The 12,351-nt window shown below is 46.3% G+C and overlaps 1 protein-coding gene across 10 annotated transcripts in view; it reads left to right on the forward strand.

Moving 5' to 3' along the window:
• Nucleotides 1–12,351, forward strand: part of LOC8028448 (collagen alpha chain CG42342) — a 420,040-nt gene that overhangs the window by 231,941 nt on the left and 175,748 nt on the right. The gene's annotated exons all lie outside the window — the stretch shown is intronic.

Here is a 12,351-nt window from a genome sequence, read left to right on the forward strand (position 1 = left end):
AAGTGTCATGCTTTCGCCGGCCGCGATCTTGGCGGCGTCTCAACAGCGGTTGTGGATGCGGCAGACGCCTGTTCTGCTGCAGGTCGCTCTCCAGCTTGACAGTCCACGGAAGCTTCGGCAGCCGGGAGTTGGGGCGCTGTGACGACAGCGACATCTTATGTTCGCTCGCACTTTTCTCCTCGGCATTTCTGCCCCCAACCGCCAGGATCGCGACATCCGGCAGCATGACACTCCGGCTTCTGTGACGTTATTTGTTGCCACTTTGGGACCACTTCGCGACCAGAACGGGGGTAGAAACGGGTTTTGTAGGAGCCGACGCAGCTGTTGCCATACCAACGCGTACGTCGCAGGCTGTTGTACTCGTACTCCGTCGGACTCACGCAATTAAGTGTGTGGACGCCCTTTACCTTGGACTAAGATCGAGTGAATTTTGGAAAATAGCCACTGAAAACAAATCGAGGCAGTCAATAAAGTAATACAAATATCGTGAAAAAAAAAAGGTTCTTTTACGGAAGAAACAAGAAGAAAGAAAAGGAAAAACAAACGCCGAGAAATGAGTGAGGGTGCGGGCTAGCCGGGGAAACATCGGGTGATTCCTGAATCCCCGGTGAAAATACGACGGGAAGTACTCGGAGGGCTGTATCAGTATTTGGCTGTAATGTTGAAAAGAACTCAATGTCTCACACTTGCGAATTAAAAAAAAAAAATGCCTATTAATATTTTGCATTTACGGGTTGCTATGGCAACCCGTAAAGGCATTGAAAGAATGAAGGGTCACGTAATTCTTAATCTTAAATAAACGCTGTAATAAGCTATGCTCTACACATTTGCGTCTCAGTAGACACGGGTCAGTGTATGCTGTCGTCGATATCCTACAGCCATGACTTAAACAGCACACTACTACAGATATAGGCCAACCAGTTCCGCGTCGACGGGTTTGCAATCACGATTTAGCGCCAGGAAAGGCTAAAAATTGTCACGGAGCGAGGTATCTAACAGATACTCGCGTAGCGTATACCTCTCTAAGCCGCAAGCGCACATCGCTCGTAGTGTTTGTACAAAGGACGCGGCGTTCCCTGCAAACACGATGGCCCATTTGTTTGGGAACACGTTTCAAGCATCTTCGAAGCATGTTTTGCTTCACGCATGCTTCGAACATGTTTGCAGGCAGTTTCTTGAGGATCAATGTGAGCGGCGTACAAGGAAGAAACCCGACTCGGACAGTAGAGCGTTTTAGGGAACCGCTTTGGCACATCCGATATGATAAAATGGGCCCCCCGGTACGAACGGCGCATATATGCGAGTCTTCTGCGATAGCGCATGCGCAGTGCGTATTGGAGGGCCCATCGTGCCGTATAAAGGATGTGCAAAAATGGTTCCCTAAAACTCTCTACTGTCTGCAGACTGACTTTTGCATGCTGTGTGACCGCGGGTTTTGCCCACACTAATGCTCTCCACGGTTGTCTCTTCGGCAACATGGCGACCGTCGTCCTTCGAGTTCGACCCTCCCTGGCCGATCGTGTCACGTCCTTGCCGATATGTCGGACCTGCTAAATATATACAGCGCAAAACGGACGCCCCGGAAGCTGCAGCCGGGTGTCGCTTGGAAAGTTTCCCCGCCTGATGCACAGCTGTATATGCCTCGGTTTTAGGGGAGGGGGGCGTCGGGTTTCTATAGAGTAAGGAGTCTCGCTACCGTATTTAGAACTGACGCGTGATGCGTTTGGGACATTCGATGTCTGCGCTAAGATTGATGTCCTAGGCGGTCACGCCCCCTTTTTGTGGTTGGCAACAAACTCAGTGGCGCTATCTATCGGATAGCCCTGGCACATTTCCAGTATGTTTCACGTAAGAGTGACAAAATTCCTACAATTAGTGTATTCCAGGTTAAAAGATCATTTTCTCGGGACCACATTACTCGCTTTGGCGGACGTCAGAAGATGCGCGATACTTACTAATTAGTTCGCTAAATAATTGAAGAAGAATAATAAACTTTTTTAATTAGTGGAAATAGACATATGGTTCCGATTGCAAACTCGCTCAGCGTCATCGAAAACCACTGAGTCAGCCATTTTGAAAAGGACTTCGAGCGCGTGAAAAGTGTAGTAGTGCACTAAAATTACCACTCGTAAAGCCGGTATACAAGGCTAGCGGTTGTGGTAAGGCGCCCGCGCGATTATTCCGTTCCTTACTAGAGACGATAAGACTGTGATGGCGCAGGCGAGTTGGTGTAGATTTACCATTTTCTTGAACCACAATGAAACTGGGTGGAGAACTAGAAGAACCACAGAGGAAGGGATAGGAACATCAAGACGCCTTCTGTCTATCTGTTCCTATTCCTTCCACTGTGCTTCTTCTAGCTCTCTAGCTCTCCAACCAGCCTCAGGTGCTTAAAATGGTCTTAAGAGAGACCCAGCCTTGTTCATGCTCTACGAGTGCTAACTTTAGCGCACTTCTAAGCTTCTCACGTGCTCAAAGTCATTAATTTAGTGGTTTTCAATGACGTTCAGCAAGTTTTTAATGGGAACCCTACGTCTATTTTCACTTCTTAAAAAGTCAATTAGTCATTTTAGTTAATTGGCGAACTAACTGGTGAGTTCCCGCATTTCCTGACGCCCCCCACCACAAGTAATGCGACCCGGAGAAAATTATCCTCTTACCTCGAATACACTAATTTTAGGAAGTCACTTTTACGTGAAACACCTGCAGCCATGACAAAATGCTGCATTAGGGGGAGAGGAGAAAGGAGGTCCCAGCAAAATGGGAGATTTCGAGGTTGGGGGGGGGGGGGGGGGCGGGCCCCATGCCCCCCCCCCCCCCCCCCTGGCTACGTGCCTGCCGCACCATCAAGATTGCCGGTCTTGGCAGCCTGTTAATGTGAGCTCGCTCTGAGCATGCGCTCTAAAGAGCACCCGCAAATACGGCGTCCTGTGAATACTCCCTATTCGGTCAGTGCCGTACGACTGCTAACCATAATACACCTATTGCTATATTACCCAAGCATGCAGGGATTGGTGTTCCACACTCCACAGGTGCTGGCCTCAGCAGTAGTAACTTTTCTAAAGCAAATACCTGCAACAAATGCCATCCTGCACGCGCGTTCGTCAATGCTTTATTTTGGTTATTTACTTCGAATCTTTTATACGGGGAAGGCGTGCGCGTGTGGCGCGTGGAACACCAATCCCTGCATACACTCTAAGAAAAAAGGGAGGAGAAAGGTAGCAAAAGCGACTGTTCCTCCTTGTTGCGGACAAGTTGCCCAGAGAAAGGAGGAACGGCAGTTCAGATGAAAGGAGGAGGGCGAGTTCCTCCTTGTTCAGTTGGCGCAGGGAGAAAGAAGAAGACGCCGCTGAGAACGGTCGTGTTCTCGATGTTCTCCAAGGAAAACATACCGGCCACCGGCCGGGGAACCGCTGAGGCTTCGGCCAGTACTACTGAAATGTTGACCAATGAATACCGGACCGTGCTACCTCGTCTACCCACAGGTAACTTGAGCCTGAACTCCGTCTTTCCTCATGGCGATCTCGCCGCACGACCCTACCGAGCCCCAGACTTCCGTGACGCCTTACGAGATGTTGTCGACGCCCAAGATATCATCGGAATAGGCCAATTTCAGATGAGCCATGTCTGGATGGTAACGTGCGCAAACGCCTTAAGTAAAACTAAGCTTGTAAACAAAATGGAGCTTACCGTGAAGGGACGCAGATGCCTCATCATCGATCCCGACACCAGAGATGTGAAGCTGAAACTTCTCTGGTTACCTGTACACATGGAAAACCAGAGAATCGAAGAGGCACTGGCGCCTTTTGGCACGGTCCGTTCCATTGTACGAGAAAAATGGAAGTGCTCTGGAATGGAGCAAATGGAAACGCTCAACAAAGAGGTGACCCTGACACTTAGAGAAGGAATGAATGCAACGAATATTCCACATCAGCTTACGGTCTTCGGCTGTCGAAGCCTGGTGCTCGTCCCTGGTCGGCCACCGCTGTGTCTTCGGTGTAACAGAATCGGTCACATCCGTCGTGAGTGCAGAGTCCCGAGATGCGGCGAGTGCCGACGCTACGGACACGACGCGAGTGAGTGCGTCACCACCTACGCAGACAAGCTGAGGCAGTCGAGAAGCCTAGCAGACGATGTTGTCCACGATCATCTTATGGACATCAGCGAAGTCGTTGATGCCACAGGGGACATCACCTCTTCCCTTATCAAGACACAAAGGACCGAGTCGGAAACGTCTACACAGCGACCAGAAGAACTTCGTTCTGACCCCGAGTCTGCCAGCACCTTGCCAGGACTGTCAACACCAACCGAGTGTGTCACGGAAACGAAGAGAGATTGGTCGGATAGCGAGTTTCCATCCCTTAACGCACCACCTGAGTTACCGTGCCAGCAAGCAATTGCCCGACGCGAACGCGCCACGACGTCCACTGGCACATCGGTGAAACGACCTGCTCCTACGACGACAAGTAACGCGCAGCTCTCCGCCTCAGGTATCATTGCCGAGAGCAAGAACGACGAGGGAAGTGAGGTGAAACGCAAGCCAACTGCGGTGCGAGAGTTCCTCTGCAACAAGACGTCGCAATCTGAAGCTCTGGACGTGAGGAATGATGACGATGTGCTCCCACCCTAACTAGAAACCTTCCTGACATCACCCCTCAGCTTCGCTACCATTAACGTGAGAGGACTGTGTTCACGTGCACGGCAGTCTCAATTGTACAAGCTCCTTTTAAAGGAACATCTTGACTTTGTTGCTGTTCAAGAGACAAAGATATCGTCTGACGAGGATACTGCTCGTGCACTGGACCCCTTCCTCTCACATTACGAGGTATGCGTCAGTCATGCTGATGGCTTGTCGGGAGGGTGTTTTTTGTTTTTGAACAAGAACTTAGGGTATTCATCACTTTCTCACACTGTCGACGATAAGGGAAGGTTCATATGTTGCGATTTTCTTTTATACGGTACCTACTGGCGATTAATTTGCATATATGCCTATAATGACGTTAGACAGCGTAGTTCTTTTTTTGAAAGCCTGATCCCATTTCTCAGCACCGACAAACATATTGTTTTATTTGGAGATTTCAACTGTGTGTGTAGCATAAAAGACAGGTCAGTGCCTTCTGCAAGGCCCGATAGAAGTTCCGACATACTAAACACCCTTGCATACGACTATCACCTTTTTGACGTCGGAGCTTCCCAAAATACTACTCTCCGATTCACTCACCTTCATGCTTCAAGTAATGCGAGACTCGATCGTATTTACGTCTCAAGCTCGCTTATTTCACACGTGACTGCTTATGACGTAAAACCAGTTTCTTTTTCGGACCACTGCCTTGTAAAGATCCGTTTTGGAACAGACGCACCGCGAAAGGCACAACCAAATTGGGCTTTATGGAAACTAAATACAAGACTGCTAGACAACCAAGACTTTCAGAAACGTGTCCGCGAATGTTTTAATCACGTGTCAACGAATCAGAAATTTGGCATATTTGCTCAGTGGGACTCCTTCAAACAGGAAGTTAAGAATGAAGCAATCGAATGCGCGTGCATTGCATCCTTTCATGCAAAGAAGGAAGAAGCTACACTTTTGAAAAATCTATGCATGCTTCACGAGTTGGAGTGCGAAACACCTGGTATGTTCCAAGAAGACATTCTCCGCGTAAAATGTCAGCTACAGCAATACGAGCACATTCGTTTACACGGTGCACTAGTACGGTCCCGGTGTAGGCGTTTCTTGTCCTCAGAGACACCCACGCGCCGTGCACTCGATGATGAGAGGCGTAACGGCCTTTCAAAGAAAATTAGAATTTTAGAATGTAATGGGACACTCTCAGACAACGAAGAAGTCATCATGAAGGCATTTGAGTTGCATTACAAAAGTCTCTTTGGAAAAACGCAACATTTAGACATCCAGTTGGCAAAAAACTTAGTTTCTTTAATGCCCAAGGTAAAGCAGCTTCAGCGAGATCTCCTCAGTGGACCAGTAACATTGGAAGAAGTTCGATGCGCGGTAGACGAGTTGCCAAATTCTAAAACACCAGGACCTGATGGGCTCCCTGCAGAGTTTTACAAGACATACAAGGACTTGCTATGTCCTTTCCTACTTGAGGTGTTTTTGGAGGCGTACGAAATGGGAACTTTACCGCCGTCATTTTATGAGAGCCATACTGTGTTGATCCCTAAAAGTCAAGACCCAGACAAATTACAGCGCATTGAAGGCTATCGACCAATTAGTTTATGCAACGTAGATTACAAAATTTTTGCTAAAATTTTGACAAAACGATTACAGTGTGTCACGTCATCTGTTGTTGGAGACCACCAAACCTGTGGGATTAGGGGGAGACGTATACAAACTAACATCCACGTTGCGCGTTCAGTGATAGAAAGCTGCGTTCTTCATGCCGGTCAAGTCGCCATGGTTCAGGTAGACTTGGCTAAGGCATTTGATCGCGTGTCCCATGCTTTCCTGTTTGCTATTTTACGTCATGTAAACCCAGGACCAACACTTTTAAAGGGTGTTAAGTTATGTTACCGTAACTGTGCCACCAGGCTCATAGTTAACGGTTCACTTTCAAATCGAATTAGTCTGGAATCGTCCGTCAAACAAGGATGTCCGCTATCACCGCTTTTATTTTCGCTTTATTTAGAACCCCTCTGTTTAAGTGTACTTAACAGCCCTATCGTGGAAGGTTTCCGTCTCTACTCTTCTGAAGTTAAAGTATTGGCATATGCAGACGATATAGCTTTCTTTTGTGCCGATAAACGCAGCGTCGACAATGTCCTTACAATAACACAAAACTTCTGTGACGCAACCGGCGCACTCGTTAATAAGGAGAAAAGCGTAGGTTTCTGGTGCGGGCAATGGGCCACAACACCATCAGAGTATGCTGAAATATCGTGGAGCTGCATTGCCCCTCAGTACTTAGGAGTTCCTCTTAACAGTATCCGTAACAATGGTCATTACTGGACTGAACGGGTGTCGAAAATCAAATGTCAAGCTGACAAGATGAAATCCAACCAGTGGTCAGTTTTCGGGCGAGCTAAGGCCTGTAATATGTTTCTCGCCGCCAAACTTTGGTATATACTTCAAGTGATTTGCTGTACCAGAAGCCATATTCAAAAATTCCACAGAGTGTTTGCTACTTTTATATGGAGTTCCAATTGGGAACCTACAAGACGTGATAACCTCTTTCGCCCCATCGATGTCGGCGGTCTCGGACTCATACACATCTTCCTAAAGCAAGTAATATCTCGATTTTTATTCTTCAAAACTGCATCTCATCATTTCCTTCGCACTTACTTACAGACGGAACTCGCGAGTGCATTACCTTATTTGGTGGTTACAACGATACCCGCAAGCACATCACGTCCTGTGGGGTACCTCAAAGAAGTAGTGAGCGCGATTGAGTTTCTAACAGCTCGTTTTTCTTTGGAGCATTTATTTACGGTTTCACGCAAAGTCTTATATGCTGATCTGATTGACATAACGTTCCCTGAACCTTTGTATCGAAGCATATATAGTGAAGGCCCTGGAAAAGATGTCCTCAGGCGTGTCCGAAAACTACATGTCTCGCCTACAGCAAAGTCATTCTTCTTTAAGCTCCATACTTCTACGTTACCTGTAAAACCCTGGCTTCGCGAACGTGGAATTTTTGTGCCGTGGTCAATCAATTGTCGCCTTTGTAACCAACCGGAAACTATAGAGCATTGTTTTATTTTCTGCACTGATGCTTACCTTTTCTGGGATGTCCTACAAAGGACACTGAAAAAAGACTTGAATATCAATGCTTACACAATACGTTTTTTGCCCTTAAAATTGAATGATAGCTTTCCTTACGATCTGTTTACATTAATGGGGTTGCATAGCCTCTGGAAAACAAGAATGATTGATAGGAATGCGGACCCTCCCCGATCTACCAAATCAAACTTCATTGAAACAGTAACGCATGTACGAAATGTATTTAACTACCTTGACGAGCGGCCAGATTGGTATGTTCTTTTTGATCGATGCATTCATCTACCTGACTTTTAGCACGTGAAATTTGTATTTATTTAATATTCCTTTCTGTTCCTTCTGTCTGTTCACGACAATGAGCCTATGAGAGTATAAGATAGAGAATCATATGTAATGGAAATTGGGATGTGATAACCTTACCATGTTTTTGTCTTGCAGTTGTCTAATATTTCCATGTAATAAAAAAAAAAAAAAAAAAAAAAAAATTTAGTTGGCGCAGGGGTAGAACATCGCGCTACTGACCAAGTGGTCAACGGTTCGATCCCCAGGAAAGTGTTTCTTTTTTTTTTTTTTTTTTTTGTAAAGTTTTTTTTTTTTTATTTGTGTTTACCAAAACACACATAAACAAACCCAGACCGATGAAAGGAAAATTAAAGTCCTTATTATTCTCCGAGACGTTTTCTCCTCCAGGCAGACCGGAGAAAGCTTTCGCCCTCCCGACCCATCTTCTTTCGGTTTCGTTTTTCGAGCACATCGCGCACGTTGTTTAATAAATTAATGTTGAGTTGATTGAGCTTCAGCGGCAGCGAAGGCCGCCTGTAATTCCGTCTTCTAGTCCAAACGTGCAGAACATTTCGGTTGCATTGACGTTTTTACCACTAATTTTATCAAATGAGCTAATGAAGCCGCTAGAAACAGCGAAGTTCCGGAGCAGTGCCAGCAGTGCTACATACACTGGGTAAGACGGCCGTCTCCAATTTACGGGACACACGCGGAACTACAGCAGCGAAACCACGAGGAACTGTGTCGACGTTTTCGACGTTATGGAAATCGCGGGAACTGCGTCCAAGGAAGGCAGGTTTTCCTGCCGGCTGCCTGGGTGCCTTCCGTGCTGAGTTCGGTTCCGTTGTCCCGAGCCGAGTGCCAACCGGCGTTCAACGTGATTGTTCTGCGTGTCAGCAACATCGTCAACGTGGTTCTGTATTTCTTCGTGTCAGCGACATCGTGATGGCAGTGTTGTGGGTTGTGAACAGAAGACTGGAATTATCGCCGATGTGACCGTGTGTTCGCGTATCAGTGGTGTAACAACAAGATGAGATGACGTAAACTGTCGGGCATTGATGCCGCTGGTCGGGCCGTTATCGGAGGGGCCGGGGTGTCGCAGGATGACATTCCGCTTTACATTAAAGAGTTTAAAACCACTTGAGGGATTAGGTGCAGTCGATCGACGTGTGGATAGTCATGTTGGAACGCTGGTCTGAACGGTAAGCTCCTATCGTACAGTGGCCAATGTGACTGTCGGTCCCCGAGAGCGATTGCGCTCTGGGGAAAAGACAACACTACGAAAGTATGACGGAAAGTACGTATATTTATAATGGAAGTTTAGCATAAAAAAAAAAAAAGACAGGCAAAATCGAAAAAAAAAAACGCTATCCTTTATTTTACTGTTTAAATATATTACGGTTCCTGTAGAAACTGCCCTCTAAGTGGCGCGCTGGGATGAGCGCTAGAAGTTTTCGAGCTCGCAACGGCGCAGCTCCGTACACTTCACAGTTGTCGGAAGTCGCGGCTTTGACTGCATTCAAGTTGATCGAAAAGCGATTTCTGTGCCCGTGAAGCATCACTTCCAGCTGAGTGGATATCCGCTCTACAGAGATTAATTCAAGACGGCAATTGCAGCTTTGCGCGAACAGCACAAATAGAAAAACGAACACTACAATATAAATACTGGCTACGAAGGGCCATGCGGGAAAACAAACTCATGGCTTGGAACCACATTGGAGCGGCTCGATTCATTGGCTTTCAAATAATTATGCCATGATTGAGCGTCTTCTTTTTAATAAGAGATTCATCCCCTGAGCCATTAAAAATAGCCTCAGATGTATGACATTGCTGGAAAAAAATGAACATGTTCGGAATATTTTTTTTTGCTTAGGGAGTCACCGAAAAATTCCGCACGTTCAAAACGACCACTATAAAAGACGGAAACGCAGGGCTCGCTAGTAGTGTTCGGGGTAGTGTGCTGTTGTATTGATGATTGTATGTGCGATGCCTGTGTATGCGTTAAATATATGTTGACCTGATGTTTGTAGTGTGCGCAACGTGTCTACATGTGTTAGAGATTCCGAAGAAAAGGAAATGCAATTGTGGCGTAAGAAAATAATAATATTTTTTTGTAAAACATGAATTGGGCGGTACCTAGCGCCACCTAGCCTAGCTACGTGCGATTACTCTGCTTGACCCTGCCATCTGGTGGCAAGCGATTTAACATCCTTTTACGCTACGCGGCTACGCCATAATTTCGTGTTACCGTGCTGAGATAAGCCAAGAGGTTGCTTCGGATTTGCTTTTTTTTGAGAGCGGCTTTTGGTTTTGCGGGCGAATGATTTTCACTCCTCCGTGATGTGCGGTCGACGCTACGGTTGACGAAGGAATTGTGGCTCGAGGAATAGCAAAGGTAGGACATAAAGTGCGCGAACTGAGTGCCGGTTGTCTCCGTTGAACATCGCAGTGCTGACGATGAGAAGACTGAGTGACTGCATGCTTTCGAAACGTAAGTTTCTTTACCTGCAGGGGTAAAGAAACTTCGGAAATAAATACAGTTCGCGGAAAGCTCGTGTTACGTTTTTATTTCCTGCTCCTCTCGCTTCGTGCAATAGACTTAGTGTTCTCGTTAAGCCTTACCGAGCTCGATTTGCTCGATTCGTGGCCGCCATAATGAGATGCAGTCGACGGAGGAACTTTTCCTCCCCTGCTTAAGGGACGAAAGTTTCTCCCTTTCTGAAGGAACATATGTGTCAAGAGCGTTCCTCCCTTTAGGGAGGACTATACTGACCCTTTTTTCTAAGAGTGTACTCATTGATGCTCGGGTAATATAGCACATGGTTTATTTACTAGCATTAATCACGCAGTAGTTACACGACCGCGGGTCGGTATTATGCCCATTCATACCTAACCTGAAAGGGTTGGTTGAACTCGACGCCACCGGTTGCCTTATTCTATGACAGATTGTGTCCTGGGACTATTTATAGATCCATTCCGTAAAACGCAGTTTGTCTTGAATTTGAACTCGACCTACCTCATTTAGGAATCGACTTTCTCAATAACGCTGCAGCTTCAAGTGATGTTCAATGTTCAGGCAAGCCACGAGCGTTCCGAATAAGGAGCCCTGAAAACTCCGAAAGGTTTGCCGATTTCTGTCCGAAATCTATGTCTAAATATGCTACGATAAGCTTTGACAGGCTTGCAATTGCAAGTGCTTGAAGATTACCTTTTGCAATTGAAAAAAAGATTACAATTGCAAAAAGATTACATTCCCTGCAGAGAACCGAAGGGTTTTCTGCAGGAAAGGTAATCTTCTTAGCGCATTCATCTCCCAAACTCGAAAATGTCGGGCCATCGTAAACAGTGGAGAAGTTGAAAGGAGGAGTCGCGAAAAAGTGGAAAACGTGAAGTGTGATTTGGGCCTTTAACGGAAGGCACACATAACTTTATTGTTTTACGTGCCCAGGTGGGTCATGTATGCAAGAAAATAAAGTTTTCACAAAAAAATATTTACCACCATATTTACGCTGCGAGACGCAATTTAGGTAGAGGTCACGACCTCTCGCTCCCTTTGCCCAAAGAGCGGTGACCCCGGCCCTTATTACTGGATTGGCTTGGCTGCTCGGCCGAACACGTATACGCAAGCCTTATGTCTCCATGTCGCGGCGTCCGGTGCGTCGAGTACGGCGTCTGACACCGTCTGCCAGTCGTGTGAACAGAAGCACTGTAGAGGCCGGCATCGTCCGCTATTCCACCCTCGTCTATACCAGCGTCGGCAACGCCCGCAAGACAATGAAGGCGGAGAAATGCAGGTAGAAACTGAGGTAGAGGACGAGTTGATGTCCTCTACCGGGGACTTCACAGAGCCAAACTCTGGTTAATCATTCCGTCTATTAGTTCTCAAAAATGTGGCACATGAATATATGCTCGGAAGTCTCCTTTTAGGTGATGTTATCGTGAGCTGTTGACTAGGCATCCGCGGCTACTTTACGGCTTTGTGAAGCGTTATTCTGTTACACGAGCAATCAACCCGCCGAAGTGCGCTTGAGAAGAGCAAGCATGTTTTACGGTACTTAGAGTTTGGAAAATGTGCATTTATACTCGTATTCACATCAAAAACCGTAGTAAAAAAAAGTTCGTTTTTTGGGGTTTTTTTTTTGCGGAACGCTACTAATTTTCTTTTTCATGTATTGATTGAATATGTATGTAGGTGCACCTTAGATTACCTTTGTGTAATTTTCGAATGCCAAAAACATATTTTCTTTCTTCTACAACCATATATTGTATGAACTACTAGCGTAGAGCATGAATAATGCGCAAATCTACTTTTATTTTTCTTAATCTAGAAACGATTA

This window comes from Ixodes scapularis, unplaced genomic scaffold (assembly GCF_016920785.2).
Source record: "Ixodes scapularis isolate PalLabHiFi unplaced genomic scaffold, ASM1692078v2 PGA_scaffold3__209_contigs__length_174095766, whole genome shotgun sequence".
NCBI lineage: Eukaryota > Metazoa > Arthropoda > Arachnida > Ixodida > Ixodidae > Ixodes > Ixodes scapularis.